The sequence below is a fragment of the Rhipicephalus microplus genome, unplaced genomic scaffold, assembly GCF_043290135.1.
Source record: "Rhipicephalus microplus isolate Deutch F79 unplaced genomic scaffold, USDA_Rmic scaffold_12, whole genome shotgun sequence".
Lineage (NCBI taxonomy): Eukaryota > Metazoa > Arthropoda > Arachnida > Ixodida > Ixodidae > Rhipicephalus > Rhipicephalus microplus.
In genome coordinates, this window is record NW_027464585.1 from 21,382,501 (window position 1) to 21,405,837 (window position 23,337).

Consider the following 23,337-nt stretch of genomic DNA (forward strand, 5'->3'; position numbering starts at 1 on the left):
TTTAGGGTATACAAAAAGTACAGATAAGCACGAAACAGCGAACGCAAGTTACAAAAAATGTACAGCTAAGCATGCAAAAACTAACACGAAAATGCAATAACATTCACTCTGTATAATATCAAGCATTATTACGGTAAGGATAGAAAGATTAAGATAAACAAAATTGTACAAATAAACACGAAATAGCGAACATAAGTTATACAAGGTGTACCGATGAGCACAAAAAGCTAACAGAAAAATCCAATAACATTCAATTCATATAATATCATGCATTAAGAATTTTATAAGTGCGAACGCAAGCCTTTTTTAAACATTACGAGGGATCTATTTTTAATCTCCAAAGGTAAAGAATTCCACAGGGAAACAGATGAAAATTTTGTGGTAAACTTGCCATAATTAGTCCTAGCTTTGGGTAAAAGGAAGTTATTAGCCTTCGCAAAACGAGTCGATGACGCTTGAGGAAACTGACTTGAGTGTAGTAAAGGATTCGGAAGTTTTCCAATCACATATTTGTAAATAAGAATGCCGAGAAAATAATTAGCCAGCTTCTGAACTAATAAAATTCTATGCGAACAGAGTAAGGATGATGCATTGGACATGAAGACACTGATTGATATTATTCTCAATGCTTGGTTATGAAGATGTTGGATGGCTGATAAATGAGTGGCATACGTATTTCCCCATGATGAAATGCAATAGATTATGTTGCTGTGAAAGAAAGCGTAGCAATGTGACAACAATATTTCAAAACGAAAGAACGTGCAAACTTTTAGAAATATTCGAATGGCATATGCGGCTTTCCGCGTAAGCTCTAAAACATATAAACTAAACTTTGAATGTTCATCTAATTTGACCCCGAGAAATATTGTACTAGAGGTAGAATGAATTTGAGTATTGCTTACGAAGACAGAGGGGTTTCTAGGTATAATTCGATTAGGTGACGAAAAGACAACGAATTTAACTTTTTAGCATTTATGTTTAGTTGATTCTTATTGAACCATTTACCAATATTTATCAGGTCGGTATTTAGTTTAAACAACTTCGAGTCAACGTCTTTATCTGTAGTCAATATAGTGTTATCGTCCGCATAGAGTATACAGGACGAATGTGCTAGACATTGAGAAATATCGTTTATATAAATTAAAAATAAAAAAGGGCCAAAATTGAACCCTGTGGGACAGCGATGTTTATGGTTTTAGTGTTGGAAAAGGAACGGACACATATACCACCTTTTCTCGATCACGCAAATAGTTACGAATTAGTTCTAGTGGGACGCCAGATACACCAACTGATTCTAGTTTCTGAAATAAAATGTCGTGCGAAATAGAATCAAATGCTTTTGAAAGATCAAGAAAAACACCTCCAACAACACTACCGCTGTCAATAGCACATTTAATTTCCTGTGTTAGCGATACCATGGCAAGTTCAGTTGAATAACCGGGTCTGAAACCGAAGTGTTCGTTAGAAAGAATGTGAAACTTGTCTAGATATCACCGTAAACGTCCCGCAAAAAGCTTTTCTATGACCTTAGTGAAGAATGAAATAATTGCTTTAGGCCGGTAATTGGAGATTGAATGCTTGTTGCCTTTTTTGAAAACGGGAATAATTTTTGCTCTTTTCAGAAACGTGGGGAAGAACCCAATTCCAAATACAAGATTTAAAATATGACATATTGCATCACAAATTAAATGAGCTATCAGTTTCATGTCGGCAGCAAAGAACTTATCGAGACCAGCGCTTGTATTCCTAATACTATTGAGAATGGTGAACACCTCCTCGGGTGACGTCGGATAAAGGAAGAATGAATGTGAAAATCGTGAACAAGTGTGTTCGAGGGATACTGTCGACAGAAGAATATCGATGCCGAATGAGTCATTAAAAGAATTCGCGATATCAGATAGGTTATCGATCACACAATTTTCTGAGTGAATCAAGGTTATATCTGAGTGTACCGTAGTCCTGCCAAGAAAATTGTTTACAGTTTTCCACTGCTCCTAACGTCAGTTCCAGCTTGCTTTATTTTATCTTCAAAATACATTTATTTAGCGGCTTTAAGTAACTTTCCTAATGTGTTTGAATATTCTTTATAGCGCTTTTGAAGGTGAACATTGAAAGGGCACTTTTTTGTCTTTTTGTATAAGTTATCCTTTTTTCGCCGACATTTTAACAGGTTAGGTGTCAACCACGGATTAACTGGGACAAGGTACTTTTTTCTGCTTACTACAAATGTTGAAGCAGCCTTGACTGGATTTGAAATGATAGAGGAAAATTGTTGGTAGGCTATTTCAGCTTTATTGCAATTCTTAACTGCCGACCAATCACACTGCTCGATGATGTCAATGAATGATGCAGTATTTAAGATATTCTTTATGCATCGACTTATTTTATTATTATTGGAGATGCCTAAGCTTGCATAAATAGAATAATAATCTGTGACAAGCACCCCGATGACAGCTGCTTAAGGAGGACTAATGAGGTTAGACAAAATGTGATCTATAATAGTGCCATTGCCATGAAGTGGAACACGAGTTGGTGCAGTTATGAGGCACTCGTTGCCATAGCCACTGAAGCAGGAAATGTATTCAAAACATTTGCATTGGTGTCATCAAGAAGATTTATATTCATATCTCCTCAAATAATCACCCGTTTCCCTTCTAATGACAGAGTTTTCAACGCCTCTCCTAACGCTAGGCAGAACTCTGCGACAAATGACGACGGAGAGCGATATATGCAGGCAAAAACTGAATTATTAATATCTTGCGAAAAATGTGGTTCATGAAGTTCGATCCATACGGATTCGCAACCAGGAATACTTAGTGCCAAGTCCAGTCGCCTATAATAGCGAAGGCATGAAGATATAAAAATAGCTGCTCCACCATATGCATCGTCGATTCGGTGACAGTATTCAGAAGAATAGGAAGGAAAATTAAACAGGTGCCTGTCATATTCACATAGCCACGTTTCACTGACGCAGATGATAGAGGATTGGTGACCAATGGCCGACAGCAATGAGGTAATATTATCATAATTTTTTCCTATGCTTCGAGCGTTAAAGTGATTGAACGCCCTACATGGTTGAGACATCCGTGATGAGAGTTCATTCGGTGAAATATACGCCATCCTGCAAATGGATAGACGCTACAATTGCTAATGTATGATATATCTAGGAGATAATGAACAGGTCGATCTCTGAATTTATGCGAAATACCTTGGTGACAGTAGATTTCCTTGCTTTTATCTGACAATTATCAGTCCAAAGAAACGCCCACTGTTTCTCTTTTTTGAGAACAAGTGTTTTAGCAAAAAGTTGCTTGTTATCTAGTGAGAGGTGATCATTAACAAAGACAGCATGGGTGCCCTCTCCAGAAAAACGAAGAGCATGCGTATTCAAGCGAGCTGTACGTGCCTTTCTAACAAACTCAATCTTTTGCTCTCGTGAACAGAAATGGGCCGCGACATTCTGTTGTCCAGATTTAGCTGGCACTCTGTGAACAACGTCAAGATCAGTGCCTGATACAGGACAGTCGATTTTGTTACCAATCGACTGCACTATGGCAACACAGTCCTCCCCTTGGGAGGAAGGAACGCCCTTGATCTCGACGTTGTTCATCCGAGTGTACTGCTCCAGGTCCGCCACCTTCTTCTTTAAAGTCTCGTACTCATTTTTCAAAGCTTTGTTAGTAGAACAAAGCTCTTGTTGTTGAGTACGGACAGTCTCTACAATGTCGTTAAACATTTTCAGGCCAGCATCTATACCTTTAACCTCAGAATTTAGAGCACCGAGATCGAATCCCGTCTCTCGATGCTTCGTCCTAACGTCACCCACAATTCTGTCCACGAGCTTTGTCAATCGGCTGTCAAATTTTGCCTCAAGGTCCTCGATTGTCTTAGCTAATTTGGCATTCGTAGGCATCGTGATACCACAAGAAGGAAACTTATTTAAAAACACAAGTGAACACACGAGCGTGCCAATAATACAAAGAGCAACAGCAGCAACAGTGGTTGCGAGATAAGACAGAGCTCAATACCAAGGGTTGCGTAAAGCCAACTGACCTGTAGAAGGCAGGAACAGCAATCAGACGAGTGTTCGCATCCGCAATCACCACTGCTTTCATGCGGGCGTGCCTCCTGTCCGTGCTTTTGATGTCTAGACTGAGGATCCACGCAGGCGCAGGACGAGGACAGGAATGCTAGGAACTGTAGATATGAAGCGGCCAGATTATCCAGAATACAACGTTCCACGTTGACATGTGGATGATGAAATGACAGGTGCTGCAGCAGTCACTATCGGGACCCTGGCCTGTCTAGGACGAACACCTGTAGAAGGCAGGAACATCAATTAGACGAGTGTCAGCATCTGCAACCACCATTGCTTTTCCATACATACATACATACATACACATCGACACACATACATACTTATACACACATACACCCATGTGCACACACATATCCTTACACACATACACACACATACACACACACTTACACACATGCACACACACATACCTACACATACACATATATACACACACATACATACATACATACATACACATACATACACATGCATACATACATACCCACATACATACATACAAACACACACAAACACACACATACACACATACATACATACACGCACATACACACACTTATATATACACAAATACACACATACATATACACATACATACATACACATACACACACATACATGCACACACATGCATACATACACACACATGCACAAACTCATACATACATACATACATACATACATACACACATACATACACATATACACACATACACACAAATACATACTTACATACATACATACATACATACATACATACATACGTACACATACGCACACACATACATAGACACACATACACATGCACACACATACATACACATGCACATATACACACATACATACACACATACATATATACACATACATACACACAAATACACATACATACATACACAACACACACATACACACTTACATACACACATACATACACACTTACGTACATACACACACATACACACACAAATACACACACATATACATACATAGATACAAACACACACATACATAAACACACATACACATACATACATACGCGTACACATACATACACACATATATACACACATACATACATACACACACATACACACACACATACATACATACATACATACATACATACATACATACATACATACATACATACATACATACATACATACATACATACATAATTATATTATGACTTACCAAGTTATTTATCCTCACAAGTGCGCGTTTTCGCTGACGACTGTATAATTTACTGAGCAATAACTAGTACTTGTGATCGCATAGCAATCCAAATTGTCTTCGACCTCATCAGCAATTGGTGTAATAGTTGGCTAATGTCCCTTAATTCAAGTAAATGTAAAAAAATGTCCTTCTCTCGCAAACCCAGAGTATTCTTACATTATTAAAGGCAATCTGGTATCTATTGTTGACTCTTTTAAATATTGAGGTGTAACCTTCAAATCTCACCTTTCTTGGACTATCAACATCACCAACATCTGCAGTGAGGCCTCACGATCATTAGGCTACATACGCCCCAATCTACCTAAAAGGCCCACAAATATACGTGCTTTAGCTGACGGAACATTTGTTCGCCCTCAGCTAGAATTTGCTTCTGCAGTTTGGTCCCCTCATTACAGCTATTTAACTAGCATGCTGAAATCGATCCAGAATAGATTTGCTAGATTCAGTTTTCAAAACAGTGATCATAGCGCAAGCATTACACAAATTACAAAAACTTATCACTTTCCCTTTTGAGCAGCCGACGTTATCTAAACCTCCTTTTCTTATTTCATAAATACGTGCTTGAATTAAGGCCATTATCAATGACATTGCAAACATCTGCATTCACGTCAGACTAAATAATCATCGTTCATTAACATGCATATACGGTAAAACAAACATATTTAACTTATATGCACCCCCCGTGTCAACCGCATGTGGAACAAACAGCCTTCCAGATGGAATCGTAGCTAAACGCAATCTAGAAAAATTCCGGCACCTTCTACTCACCCATTTTCAGGATTAACTGCTCGTTTTATTCATATCAAAATCGGCACCTACACGTTTATTCACTACTAGTATCTCGCTTTTTTTCTCTTGTATTAAACTTATTTTGTTTGATGGTTCGAATACTAACATGCCATTCAGTTCTGCTGTGTTTTTTTCAGTGATGTTTTATTTTGAATAATCTAAAGTCTTTTTACAATTCGTTCTTGTTTTTTAGCTTCTTTTACGTCATTATCTCATGCGTATGCTCATCTGATGTTCATTGCCCTTGCATTCCTATTGAAATTATCATCATTATTTTCTCATTGTTATTCCTGTTAGTACTTGTATAATAGGTGACAGTTCATGTTATTGTTTGTATGAAAATTGTACGAATTCCTCTTTATATTTCTTTTATGCTCCCCTTACACAATGCCCTGTTGGGTCTGTAAGGTATTTTGAATAAATAAATACATAAATACATACATAGGTACATACACACACATACATACATACATACACACACACACATACATACATACATACATACATACATACATACATACATACATACATACATACATACATACATACATACATACACATATATACATACACACACATACACACATACATACACGCACATACATACATACACACATACATACATATATATACACACGCATACATACACATACACACACATACATACCAATGCACATACATACATACATGTGACGCTATGATGAATGAGAGACGTGGCCTGGCGCATACCCCATGTTTATTCTGTTCTGACTTCTTCTTCATCGGCTTCTACCAACAATCGCTTCATACGTCACACGATTCCCCCTCCCCCGAAAGGAGACATGGATTACGAACAAGAAAAAGCAAACAAGGAGAGGTTAAGAATTCACAAACATCAAAATTCAGAATTAGTTCTATGCTCCAGGGTAGTTCCGTAAACTTTCAATGACTTCAGGGGAGAGTGCAGCAGTCCGGTTAACACAGGAGTTCTGGTGGGCGAGGCTGGCGGTTGCGTCCTGGATAACACAAAATTGCTTTAGACGTGGAGATAGGGGTAAGCACAGCTGGTATGCTTGTGAAGAACGAATGAGGCTTGAACATCTTGCAGAATCGACAGTTCCGATATTGTAGGCATCGTATTCCTCGTCGAGGGTGATACACAGACCATTCAGGCAGTTTGCGTGCGCGTTGATCGAGCTTGATTGGGCGCTGCCTGTGTTCCTGCCGAGTACAAGCGGTGCTTTTGTGGCTTTTAGAAAACTTTCCATGGCGATGTCGCAGATGTTTTGATCGAAGGCGCATTTTTGATCTCTGGTGGAGAATTCATCCACGACGATGGGCCTTTTCGCTATGTTCTTTGAGCCTTAAGAGCGGTTTTGATGAAGTTTTCTTTCGTCGTTGACAATGTTGAAGCGTACGTTGACGTTGTAGTTTCTTGCTTTCGTCGACTTGCTTGGGGTGTGACATTGATCGTGGTGTGCCAGGATTCTTAGCTATTTCTCTGCAGGCTTCTACGACGCCAACCAATGCAGCTGTTTTTGGTGCAAGACAATGTGGGGGGTTTCGCGCACTTGAATCTTCTGTATTCATAAACTGCTCATTGTTGGTGGTTGCCTGAAGAGTACTTGTGTCATCTGAAGTAGCTCCTGGGATTTTGTTTTCATCGTTAGCAGCGAGGTTGTATACTAGATTCATGTCGCTTTGATCATTTGATTGATGAATACGAGACACTTCTGCAAAAGACTTTTCTTCACAAGATGCTGATTTTGAATGCTTCTGTCTTTGTCGAGCTACTGAGCTGAATACTTAAACCGAATAAGATTTCTGTAAACATTCGTTGTCTGGTTTGGTTTCAGGCGGATTTACTAACTCATCATGCGTAAATGCGACGGTCTAATGAGGTGCTTCCTCAGGTTTATCAGTAATGTTGATGACAGGTGATACCAAGATAGTTCGCAAGGTACGCATGCCGCACGAAGTAATAAGTGCACCTGGGTCATAAATAGTGCATTCAAATCTTTTATGCAGTGAACAGTTAAGCATTGGCGATAATTGCGCTGATGAGAAATCAGGTGGAAAGTTGTGAAAACGATCGCGTGGTCTTTTCGTTAGCACGTGGCTAGCTTCACCTGACGGGAATTGTAAATCCATGATCCGTGGTCGATCGCGCTAGCCAATTGCGCCACGGAGACAGTCGGGGTGCGGCAATGGCGTAGTGGTTAGAGCATCCGCCTCGCATGCAAGAGGTCTGTGGTTCAAATCCCGGTACCGCATAGTTTCCAACCGGATTAAAAAAAATCCGCGTGTTGATGGAACTGCATTAAGAGGCCTGGGGTGCGGCCTCACCGGCAAATACCGCCAAGAACGCACTCCCTCACCAGAGAAGGATTGGCCACCCTGGTGCAGTATCCGGCCACCACCTCCCACATGCTTACGTCAAATAACTCACGGCCCTCAGTCCCCAGCAGCTGCGAAGCAACTGACCACGGCGGCGGTCAGATCTGCAACGCAGCAGAGGGTGCTAAGAATCTCTGGATCCGGACAGGCCGCCATTGGAACCTGAACTTGGCAACGTTTAACGCTAGAACCTTATCTAGTGCGGGAAGTCTAGCTGTACTATTCGAGGAGCTAGAGAGTGTTAAATGGGATATAATAGGGCTCAGTGAGGTTAGGAGGACAGATGAGGCCTATACGGTGCTACAGAGTGGGCACGTCCTTTGCTACAGGGGCTTGGCAGACAGAATAGAACTGGGAGTGGGGTTCCTAATTCACAGAAACATAGCTGGCAACATAGAGAAACACTATAGCATTAATGAAAGAGTGGTAGGTATCGTAATTAAACTGAATACAAGATGAAGGTAGTACAGGCTTACGCGCCTACATCCAGCCATGATGACGCTTCAGTTGAAAGCTTCTAAGAAGACGTGGAATCGGCAATGAGTAAGGTAAAAACACAGTATACTATGGTGATGGGCGACTTTAATGCAAAGGTAGGGAAGAAGCAGGCTGGAGACCAGGCAGTAGGAGATTATGGCATCGGTAGTAGAAACGCCAGAGGAGAGCTACTAGTAAAATTCGCAGAGAGCAATAATTTAAGAATTTTGAATACCTTCTACCGAAAACGAGAAAACCGCAAGTGGACATGGAGGAGCCCTAATGGCGAAAATAAGAACGAAATAGACTTTATAATGAGTGCACACCCTGGAATCGTGCAGTATGTGGAAGTGATTGGCAAGGTACGATGCAGAGACCATGGAATGGTATGGTCTCGAATTCGCCTAGACTTGAAGAAGGAACGACAGAAACTGATAAGCAAGAAGCCAATCAATCAGCTAGCACTGAGAGGGAAAGTACAGGAATTCAGAGTGTCGCTGCAGGACAGGTACTCGGCTCTTAGTGAGGAAACCAACCTTAGCGTAGATACAATGAATGATAATCTGACGAGTATCATTACAGAGTGTGCAGTGGAAGTTGGAGGTAGGGTAGTAAGACAGGACACTGGCAAGCTTTCCCAGGAAACGAAAAACCTAATTAAAAAGCGTCAAATCATGAAAGTGTCAAGTACAACAGACAAAATAGAACTGGCAGAGCTTTCGAGGTTGATTAATATACGTAAGGTATGCGATGTAACAAGGTATAACATGGTGAGAACTGAACACGCTCTGAAAAACGGAGGAAGTGTCAAAGCATTGAAGAGGAAACTTGGGATAGGCAAAAGTCGCATGTATGCACTCAGGGACAAAGAAGGCAAAATAACTACCAATATGGATAGGATAGTTAAAATAGCGGAGGAGTTTTACAGAGATCTGTACAGTAGCCGAGACAACCACGACCTTAATACTATAAGAACTAGCAGTAACCCAGATTACACCCCACCAGTAATGATAGACGAAGTCAGAAAAGCTTTGGAGAGCATGCAAAGAGGCAAAGCTGCTGGTGATGATCAGGTAACATCAGATCTGTTGAAAGATGGAGGACAGATTGTGTTAGAAAAACTAGCCACCCTGTTTACGAAGTGTCTCCTGACGGGAAGAGTACCAGAGTCTTGGAAGAACGCTAACATCATCTTAATACATAAGAAAGGAGATGACAATGACTTGAAGAATTACAGGCCGATCAGCTAGCTCTCTGTAGTATACAAGCTATTTACAAAGGTAATTGCTAACAGAGTAAAGAAAACATTAGAATTCAATCAACCAAAAGGAACAAGCAGGATTTCCAACAGGCTACTCAACAATTGACAGCATTCATACTATCAATCAGGTAATAGAGAAATGCTCAGAGTATAACCACCCGTGACGTAGTCGCTGAAGTTCGTAACCATCTCCCGCTCCGACCATGATGCAGCGGTAGCGTGGAGCTCGAACAGGTTGAACCAGTCCTGTACAGGTCCATCGTCCGCTGCTCCGGTGTACTTGGGGATGGGAAGGTCAGTCGATGGTGCTGTCATGATGCTGGTCATGTTGTAGAATTTGGATGCACTCGTGTGGCTCACATTCAGTCACTTTGTCTGGCTGAGGTGTTCGATGATGATGGCTGGTTGAAGAAGTGGCTACCAGGTCTTCATCCTGTCGACTCGTGTGACGCTATGATGAATGGGAGACGTGGCCTGGCGCATACCCCATGTTTATTCTGTACTGACTTCTTCTTCATCAGCTTCTACCAACAATCGCTTCATACGTCACATACATACATACATACATACATACACACAAATTCATACCCATACATGAATACATACATACACATACACATATACACACACATAAACACATTTGCACACACACATACATATACACACATACACACATACATACATACACACATACATACACACACATACATACACAAATACATACACAAGTACATACATACATGCATACATACATACATACATACATACATACATACACAAATATACGCACACATACACACATACACTCAGAGGCACATACATACACAAACACAAACATATATACATACTTAGACACACACACAAACGCACACATACATATATACACACATACATCTGTACATACATACATACATACGCACATACACACCCATACACACGTACATATATGCACATACACACATACACACGCATACACACATACACTCATACACACACACACACATACGTACATACACAAATACATCTGTACATACGTACATACATACATACACACCTACACAAATACACACATCCATACATGCACATACACACATATACACACATACACAGACATACACACATACATACACACATACATAGACATACATACACACGCATAAACATATACACACACATAAAAATACACATACCCACACACATAAATACATACATACACACAGGCACACACACACACATCAATACATACATACATTCATTCGCACATACATACACACACATACACACATACACAACATACACACACACGCATACATACACACACAAACATGCACACACACATAAACACACATGCACACACATACATATACACACATACATACACACACATACACACATACATACATACATGCAAACACACATACAAACATACACATACATACATACATACATACATACATACATACATACATACATACACATATACCAAATATACACACACATACACATACATACATACATACACTACACACATACATACACACATACACACACATACACATATATACACACACGTACATACACACACATACACACATATACACATACAAACATAATTACACACGTACACACACATACATACACAAATACATACACAAATACATGCATACATACATACATACATACCGCCATACCTACATACATACACACATACATGCACAAATATACACACACATACACACATACATACATACATACACACATACACACGCATACACACATGCACTCATACATACACACGCACACACACACATACACACATACACACATACATACGCACAAACGTAGAGATACCTACACACGCATACACATATACAAACACAAATAAACACACACATACCCACACACATACATACATACACACATACATACACATACACATATACATACGCACATACACGCAAACACACATACATACATACATACATACATACATTCACAGATACATACATAAACACAAACACACACACATACACAAACACACATACACACACATACAAACACGCACACACATATACACACTTACACACATACACGCACACATACACACATACGGCCACAAACATACATACATACATACATACATACACGTATACATACACACATACATATACACACATACACACACATACACACATACATACATACACACACATACATACATGCACACCCATACACATACATACACACATACATACATACATACATGCACACATACATACACGCATACACACATATACGCACATACATACATACACATACATCCGCATGATAATAAAGGCTGCAGCGCGAGCACGAAGGTGCTAGAAGAAAAGTGAAAGGAAATGCGGGGCAAGGAAAGCAAAGAGGACAACACATACTTGCACATATACATCCACAATAACATAAATACATACACACACATACATACATACATAAAGATATACAAACATACGTACACAAATACATACAAACATACATACATACATACAATACATACATATATACATACATACACATACACACACATACACACATACATACATACATACATACATACATACATACATAATACATGCATACGCACATACTTACACACATACATATGTTGTAGGCCCGTGTACTCAGATTTGGGTGCACGTTAAGAACCCCAGGTGGTCAAAATTTCCGGAGCCCTCCACTACGGCGTCTCTCATAATCAAATGGTGGTTTTGGGATGTTAAACTCCACAAATCAATCAATCAATTACACACATATATATATATATATACATACACACACATGCACACACCCATACATACATACACACACACATACATACACACACACATACATACATACATACATACATACATACATACATACATACACACATACACACATATGCATACACACGCATACACGTGCACACACGCACACATACATACATACACACACATGCATACGAAAATACACACCTATATACACACATACAAACACACGTCTATACACACATACATTCACAAACACATACATGTACACACACATATACATTCACACACATACATACACACATACACACACATACACACAGACACACACAGATACACTTACACACACACATACACACATGCATACACACAAATACACATGCATACATACACAACACACAGATACACATGCGCACACACAGACCCACAAAAACACAAATGCACACATACACACACATATACACATACACTCACATACACACATACATACACACGTACACACACAAACACATACAGACACATACACACATACATACATACACACACATACATACACAAATACACATACATACACATGCATACATGCACACACATATACATACATAGATAAACACACACATACGTTCACATACACATACATACATACACATACACACACATACACGCACATACATACATACATACATACATACATACATACATACATACATACATACATACATACATACATACATACATACATACATACATACACACCTACATACACACACATACATACACACATGCATACATACATATTTATACTAATGACATACCAAGTTATTTATCCTCACAAGTGCGCATTTCGCTGACGACTGTATTATTTACCGTGCAATAACTAGTACTTGTCATCACATAGCAATCCAAAATAACCTCGACCTCATCAGCAATTGGTGTAATAGTTGGCTAATGTCCTTTAATTCAAGTAAATGTAAAGCAATATACTTCTCTCGCAAACTCTGAGTATTCTTACTTTATTAAAGGCAATCCATTATCTATTGTTGACTCTTTTAAATATTTAGGTGCAACCTTCACATCTCACCTTTCTTGGACTATCAACATCACCAACATCTGCAGTGATGCCTCACGTTCGTTAGGCTACATACGCCGCAATCTACGTAAGACGCCCACAAATATACGTGCTTTAGCTTACTGAACATTTGTTCGCCTTCAGCTAGAATTTGCTTCTGCACTTTGGTCCCCTCATTAGAGCTATTTAACTAGCATGCTGGAATCGATCCAGAATAGAGTTGCTAGATTCATCTTTCAAAATAATGATCATAACGCAAGCATAACACAAATTACAAAAAACTTCTCAGTTTCCCTTTTGAGCAGCCGACGTTATCTAAACCTCCTTTTATTATTTCATAAATACGTGCATGAATGAAGGCCATTATCAATGACATTGCAAACATCTGCATTCAAGTCAAAAAGACTAAATAATCATCGTTCATTCACATGCATATACGGTAAAAGAAACATTTTAACTCATCTGCACCCCCCGTGTCATCCGCATGTGGAACAAACAGCCTTCCAGACGGAATCGTAGCTGAACGCAATCAGGAAAAATTCTGGCACCTACTACTCACCCATTTCCAGGATTAACTGCTCGTTTCATTCATATCGAAGTCGGCACCTACACGTTTATTCACTACTAGTATCTCGCTTTTTTTTGTCTTGTATTAAACTTATTTTGTTTGATGGTTTGAATACTAACATGCCATTAGGTTCTGCTGTGTTTTATTCAGTGATGTTGTATTTTGAATAATCTAAAGTCTTTTTACAATTTGTGCTTGTTTTTTAACATCTTTTACGTCATTATCTCATGCGTATGCTCATCTGATGTTCATTGCCCTTGCATTCCTATTGAAATTATTGTCATTATTTTCTCATTGTTATTCCTGTTAGGACTTGTATAATAAGTGACAGTTCATGTTATTGTTTGTATGAAAATTGTACGAATTCCTCTTTATATTTCTTTTATGCTCCCCTTACACAATGACCTGTTGGGTCTGTAAGGTATTTTGAATAAATACATAAATACATACACACTTACATACATACATACATATATACAGACACATACATACATACACATACACACTTAAATACATACATACATACACATACACACATACACACAAGTACACACATACATATACACACATATATAGACACAGACACAGAAGGTTTTATTGTGCTAAATGAAGAAGAATACATGTGCATGATATACAGAAAGAGGTCCCATAGTCAGAGACTGCAAGGGGACCTCTTGTACAATGTAGAATTGAGAATGATTGTGATGTACATAGCAGGGGGACAGAGCTACAATAAAATCCAATTGAAACCAATAAAGTAAGGATATACCCTTGTAATCTCACAGAAACGATTTACAAGGAAGAATAACGCGCTAACTTCAATGACAATTGATTACAGAACGCAACTCACAATGAACAGGAATCAATTAAGAAACAGCAAAACAGGCTAGTTAGTTGACATGATATGATTTTTACCTTCAAATTATTTACCTTTAGAGAAAAGCATACTTTAATGTAGAAAGGTAAACTATTCCAAAAAGAAATTCCGGAAAAATGAATGGTTTTTTTCCCATAATTGGTGTGAACTTTTGGCAGTAGAAAGTTATTGTTAAGGGCAAACCTTGTGACAATGTTATTTGAGAGAATGGTAGTAAAGTGTGGAAGTTGGTTATTTATAGTTTTATACATGTAAATATCAATATATATCTGTAATATACACATACACATACATAGATACACATACACACATACACACGTACATACAGATACATACACACGCATACATACACATACACACATACATACATACATACATACCTTCTACCGAAAACGCGAAAACCGCAAGTGGACATGGAGGAGCCCTAATGGCGAAAATAAGAACGAAATATACTTTATAATGAGTGCATACTCTGGAATCGTGCAGTATGTGGAAGTGATTGGCAAGGTACGATGCAGTGAACATAGAATGGTATGGTCTCAAATTCGCCTAGACTTGAAGAAGCAATGACAGAAACTGATAAGCAAGAAGCCAATCCATCAGCTAGCACTGAGAGGGAAAGTACAGGAATTCAGAGTGTCGCTGCAGGACAGGTACTCGGCTCTTAGTGAGGAAACCAACCTTAGCGTAGATACAATGAATGATAATCTGACGAGTATCATTACAGAGTATGCAGTGGAAGTTGGAGGTAGGGTAGTAAGACAGGACACTGGCAAGCTTTCCCAGGAAACGAAAAACCTAAATAAAAAGCGTCAAATCATGAAAGTGTCAAGTACAACAGACAAAATAGAACTGGTAGAGCTTTCGAGGTTGATTAATATACGTAAGGTATGCGATGTAACAAGGTATAACATGGAGAGAACTGAACGCGCTCTGAAAAACGGAGGAAGTGTCAAACCATTGAAGAGGAAACTTGGGATAGGCAAAAGTCGGATGTATGCACTCAGGGACAAAGAAGGCAAAATAACTACCAATATGGATAGGATAGTTAAAATAGCGGAGGAGTTTTACAGAGATCTGTACAGTAGCCGAGACAACCACGACCTTAATGCTATAAGAACTAGCAGTAACCCTGATTACACCCCACCAGTAATGATAGACGAAGTCAGAAAAGCTTTGGAGAGCATGCAAAGAGGCAAAGCTGCTGGTGATGATCAGGTAACATCAGATCTGCTGAAAGATGGAGGACAGATTGTGTTAGAAAAACTAGCCACCCTGTTTACGAAGTGTCTCCTGACGGGAAAAGTACCAGAGTCTTGGAAGAACGCTATCATCATCTTAATACATAAGAAAGGAGATGACAAGGACTTGAAGAATTACAGGCCAATCAGCTAGCTCTCTGTAGTATACAAGCTATTTACAAAGGTAATTGCTAACAGAGTAAAGAAAATATTAGAATTCAATCAACCAAAGGAACAAGCAGGATTTCCAACAGGCTACTCAACAATTGACCACATTCATACTATCAATCAGGTAATAGAGAAATGCTCAGAGTATAACCACCCGTGACGTAGTCGCTGAAGTTCGTAACCATCTCCCGCTCCGACCATGATGCAGCGGTAGCGTGGAGCTCGAACAGGTTGAACCAGTTCTGTACAGGTCCATCGTCCGCTGCTCCGGTGTACTTGGGGATGGGAAGGTCAGTCGATGGTGCTGTCATGATGCTGGTCATGTTGTAGAATTTGGATGCACTCGTGTGGCTCACATTCAGTCACTTTGTCTGGCTGAGGTGTTCGATGATGATGGCTGGTTGAAGAAGTGGCTACCAGGTCTTCATCCTGTCGACTCGTGTGACGCTATGATGAATGGGAGACGTGGCCTGGCGCATACCCCATGTTTATTCTGTTCTGACTTCTTCATCAGCTTCTACCAACAATCGCTTCATACGTCACATACATACATACATACATACATACACACACATTCATACCCATACATGAATACATACATACACATACACATATACACACACATAAACACATTTGCACACACACATACATATACACACACATACACACATACATACATACACACATACATACACACACATACATACACAAATACATACACAAATACATACATACATGCATACATACATACATACATACACAAATATACGCACACATACACACATACACACAGAGGCACATACATACACAAACACAAACATATATACATACTTAGGCACACACACAAACGCACAAATACATACATACACACATACATCCGTACATACATACATACATACACACATACACACCCATACACACGTACATATATGCACATACACACATACACACGCATACACACATACACTCATACATACACACACACATACGTACATACACAAATACATCTGTACATACATACATACATACATACATACACACCTACACAAATACACACATCCATACATGCACATACACACATATACACACATACACACATACACAGACATACACACATACATACACACATACATAGACATACATACACACGCATAAACATATACACACACATAAAAATACACATACCCACACACATAAATACATACATACACACAGGCACACACACATACATCAATACATACATACATACATTCGCACATACATACACACACATACACACATACACAACATACACACACACGCATACATACACACACAAACATGCACACACACATAAACACACATGCACATACATACATATACACACATACATACACACACATACACACATACAAACACACATACAAACATACACATACATACATACATACATACATACATACATACATACATACATACATACATACACACATACATACACACACATATACCAAATATACACACACATACACATACATACATACATACACTACACACACATACATACATACACACATACACACACTCACATACACACACATACACATATATACACACACGTACATACACACACATACACACATATACACATACAAACATAATTACCCACGTACACACACATACATACACAAATACATACACAAATACATGCATACATACATACATACATACATACCGCCATACCTACATACATACACACATACATGCACAAATATACACACACATACACACACATACATAGATACACACATACACACATACATACATGCACATACACACATACACACGCATACACACATGCACTCATACATACACACGCACACACAGACATACACACATACACACATACATAGGCACATACGTAGAGATACCTACACACGCATACACATATACAAACACAAATAAACACACACATACCCACACACATACATACATACACACATACATACACATACACATATACATACGCACATACATACACGCAAACACACATACATACATACATACATTCACAGATACATACACAAACACAAACACACACACATACACAAACACACATACAAACACGCACACACATATACACACTTACACACATACACGCACACATGCACACATACGGCCACAAACATACATACATACATACATACACGTATACATACACACATACATATACACACACATACAGACACATACACACATACATACATACACACACATACATACATGCACACCCATACACATACATACACACATACATACATACATACATACATACATACATACACATACATTCGCATGATAATAAAGGCTGCAGCGCGAGCACGAAGGTGCTAGAAGAAAAGTGAAAGAAAATGCGGGGCAAGGAAGGCAAAGAGGACAACACATACTTGCACATATACATCCACATTTACATACATACAAACACACACATACATACATACATAAAGATATACAAACATACGTACACAAATACATACAAACATACATACATACATACAATACATACATATTGTCACGTTAAAGAGACAGGAGACGTTTTTAAGGCGTCCTCACAAAAGTCCGAAGAGCGGTCGGCTCAGCGCAGCCAAAAACAGAACAATGGCACGAGGGGAACTGCCACTTCGTCTGCCTCTTTTGCGCTGGCAGATCAAGCGCGCGGCACTGCCCCTCCTCCCTGAAGAGCATCGCCTCGATGCTAAACGAAGCGTGTATCGTAAAAAAAAAACATTGTCACAGTGTGTGGTACGGTTTTAACCGCACCACGTGCACAATCTCGGGTCGTAGCTGTCGGCGTCGGGGTGGTTGGCTTCCGTCCGGAAGGACTTCGTAATTGACGTCGCTCACTTGTCGTAGCACTTTGTACGGGCCAAAATACCGACTGAGAAGCTTCTCAGAGAGACCTTTGCAGCGCACAGGGGTCCAAACCAACACCTGGTCACCTGGTTTATAATCGACTTGTCTGTGGCAGCGGTTGTAGCGCTGTGCATCGACGCCTTGTTGTTTCTTGATGTTTACGCGGGCTAGTTGACGTGCTTCCTCGGCTCGTTGCACGAAACACTCAGCATCTTCGTCGAGATTCTCGATGTTGTCAATGTCGCATGGGAGCATTGCGTCCAACATCGTCTGAACGTCCCGACCGTATAGAAGACGAAACGGAGTGAATCGTGTGGTCTCTTGCGTAGCGGTATTATACGCGAATGTTACGTAAGGCAGTATTTCATCCCACGTCTTGTGCTGTACGTCTATGTACATAGACAGCATATCAGTCATCGTTTTGTTAAGCCGCTCGGTCAGTCCATTTGTCTGAGGGTGATACGCTGTTGTCTTGCGATGCGTGGAGTAACTTAACTGAAAAACTTGTTCAAGGAGCCTTGCTGTAAACGCTGTTCCTCGGTCTGTGATGACACAGGATGGAGCACCGTGGCGTAATACAATTCTCTCGATGAAAAACTGAGCAACTTCACAAGCCGTGCTTTTAGGAAGCGCCTTAGTTTCAGCATAGCGGGTTAGATAATCTGTAGCGACGATTATCCACTTGTTGCCGGAAGATGACAAGGGAAACGGACCCAGGAGGTCCATGCCGACTTGATCGAAGGGTGTTCTGGGTGGCTCGATAGGGTGAAGTAATCCCGCAGGCTTAACAGATGGGGATTTTCGGCGCTGGCATTCGCGGCAGGCTTGAACGTACTGTTTAACGCAAGCGGCAAGTTTCGGCCAGTAGTAAGACTTTCGTACCCTAGCGATGGTTCGGGTGATGCCCAGATGGCCCGATGGAGGCTCGTTGTGGCAGGCAAATAGAATTTCCTCACGCAGCTCTGCGGGGACGACCAACAGGTAAGTTTTGTTGCTGGCGGCTGCGTTCTTCTTGTACAACACGCCCTGTCGTAAGCAGAAGGATGACAATCCGCGAGTTATATGCTGGGGCAGTGATACGTTGCGGCCCTCTAGATGTTCAATGATAGGTCGCAATTGAGCATCTGCTCGCTGCCGTAAAGCCAAGTCTGTTACGCTTACGGAGCCAAGGAAAGGGCAGTCCTCTTCGAAGCTCTGAGCGGCAGGCTCAACTGGCGCGCGTGACAACGTGTCCGCATCTTCGTGTGCACGACCGGACTTGTACACGATAGTGACGTCGTACTCCTGCAGACGTAGGCTCCACCTTGCCAGTCGTCCGGAGGGGTCTCTGAGGTTCGCAAGCCAGCACAGCGAGTGATGATCCGTCACTACTCTGAATGGACGGCCGTAAAGGTAAGGTCGAAACTTAGCAATTGCCCACACGACAGCAAGGCACTCCTTCTCCGTGGTACTGTAGTTTGACTCCGGGCGTGTTAGGGTTCGGCTTGCGTAGGCGATAACCTTTTCAATTCCCTCCTGCCGTTGGACGAGTACCGCGCCCAGACCGACGTTACTGGCGTCGGTATGAATTTCTGTTTCGGCTTCCTCGTCGAAATGTCCAAGAACAGGTGGTGATGCCAGGCGAAGCCGAAGCTCTGTGAATGCTGATTCTTGTTCAGCACTCCAAACGAACGGCGTATCGTCTCTAGTGAGTCTAGTTAATGGTTCGGCAATTTTCGAAAAATTGCCTATAAAGCGCCGGTAGTACGCGCATAGACCAAGAAACCGCCGCACACTTTTCTTATCGGCAGGAGTCGGGAAGGCTGCGACAGCGGCGGTTTTCTCAGGGTCAGGACGGACGCCTTCTGCGCTTACGACATGTCCAAGGAACTTTAGTTCTTCGTAACCGAAATGGCATTTTTGCGGCTTTAACGTAAGGTTAGCCGTCCGAATCGCCTCAAGTACTTGTCGTAGTCGCTTCAGATGTTCGGAGAAGCTGGTTGAAAACACGACCACATCATCCAAGTACACAAGGCAGCTTTGCCATTTTAAGTCAGTCAACACAGTGTCCATCATGCGTTGGAAGGTAGCTGGCGCAGAGCAGAGTCCGAACGGTAGCACCCGAAATTCGTAGAGGCCATCCGGCGTGACAAAGGCGGTTTTTTCGCGGTCGCGCTCATCAACCTCAATTTGCCAGTAGCCACTCTTTAAATCCAGGGAAGAGAAATACTTCGCTCGTCGTAGTCGGTCAAGCGAGTCATCAATACGCGGCAGCGGATAGACATCTTTTTTTGTGACGTTGTTGAGCTTTCTGTAATCTACACAGAAGCGAAGCGTACCGTCCTTCTTCTTAACCAGAACGACCGGTGAGGACCAGGGACTGTTCGAAGGCTGGATAACGCCGTCGTCGATCATTTCTTTCACTTGCTGCTTGATAGCTGCGCGTTCTGTCGGCGAGACGCGGTATGGCTGTTGGTGAATAGGTCTTGCGTCGTCGTAAGTGATTATCCTGTGCTGTGTAATTGGCGTCTGACTCACTTTAGACGACTGAGCAAAGCACGCCCTGAATTCAAACAATAGCTCTCGCAAGGCCCTCTGGTTCTCTTCTGGCAGTGCACTGTTCATGTCAACATCTATTACGGTTTGTCCATTGCGGCTACTGTCTTCACAGGCAAAACACTCAATGACGTCCTCCAAGGCTTCAGCGTAGGCGACCGCAGTGCCCCGGAAAAGGTGACGATGCTCATTGGTGAAATTTGTAATCATGACCTCGGCTGTACCGTTCCGAATGTCAATGATGCCTCGTGCCACAGAAATTCCAAGCGCCAGCAGCAGGGAGACGTTGCACTCTGCCACTGTTTCACCGTCACTGGTTCCTTCGGAAGTCACCTGAATTAGGATACTTGCACGAGGTGGTATTGTGACACTGTCGTCGGAAACACGGAGGGCGGTTGTACGGCGGTTGGAGTCCCTTGACGTAGCGTTGACTGTCGAAAAGGAAATGCAGCGTCGCCGTAGGTCGATTACGGCGCCATATTCCCGAAGAAAATCGAGGCCGAGAATTAATTCGCGGGAGCAGTCACGTAGCACGATGGAGCTGACCAAAAACGTGCAGCCTCGTATTTGTAGCCTGGACGTGCACAAACCAACCGGCGTTACAACATGTCCGCCAGCTGTACGTACATGCGATCCTGTCCAAGGCATTATCACTTTCTTCAAGGTACGTGCCAATTGTCCGCTAATAATCGAGTAGTCAGCACCAGTGTCTATTAAGGCAGTTAAATTGCGACCGTCGAGCAGCACAGGTATGTCCATTGAAAAGTCGCTCAGCTGGGATACAGGCGCCGGCGTAGTCGAATTTCCGTTGGTCCGATGTCGCGTCGATTGGAGGGCGAGGTCTTCATCACGTCGAGAATCAGCGGCCTCGCCTCGAAAGGTCGCTGGCGTTAGTTTTCCAGGCGAGGGCTCGGAGACCGTCCTTGCGGCCTTCGATTTCCGTTGCCTGAATAAGATGAC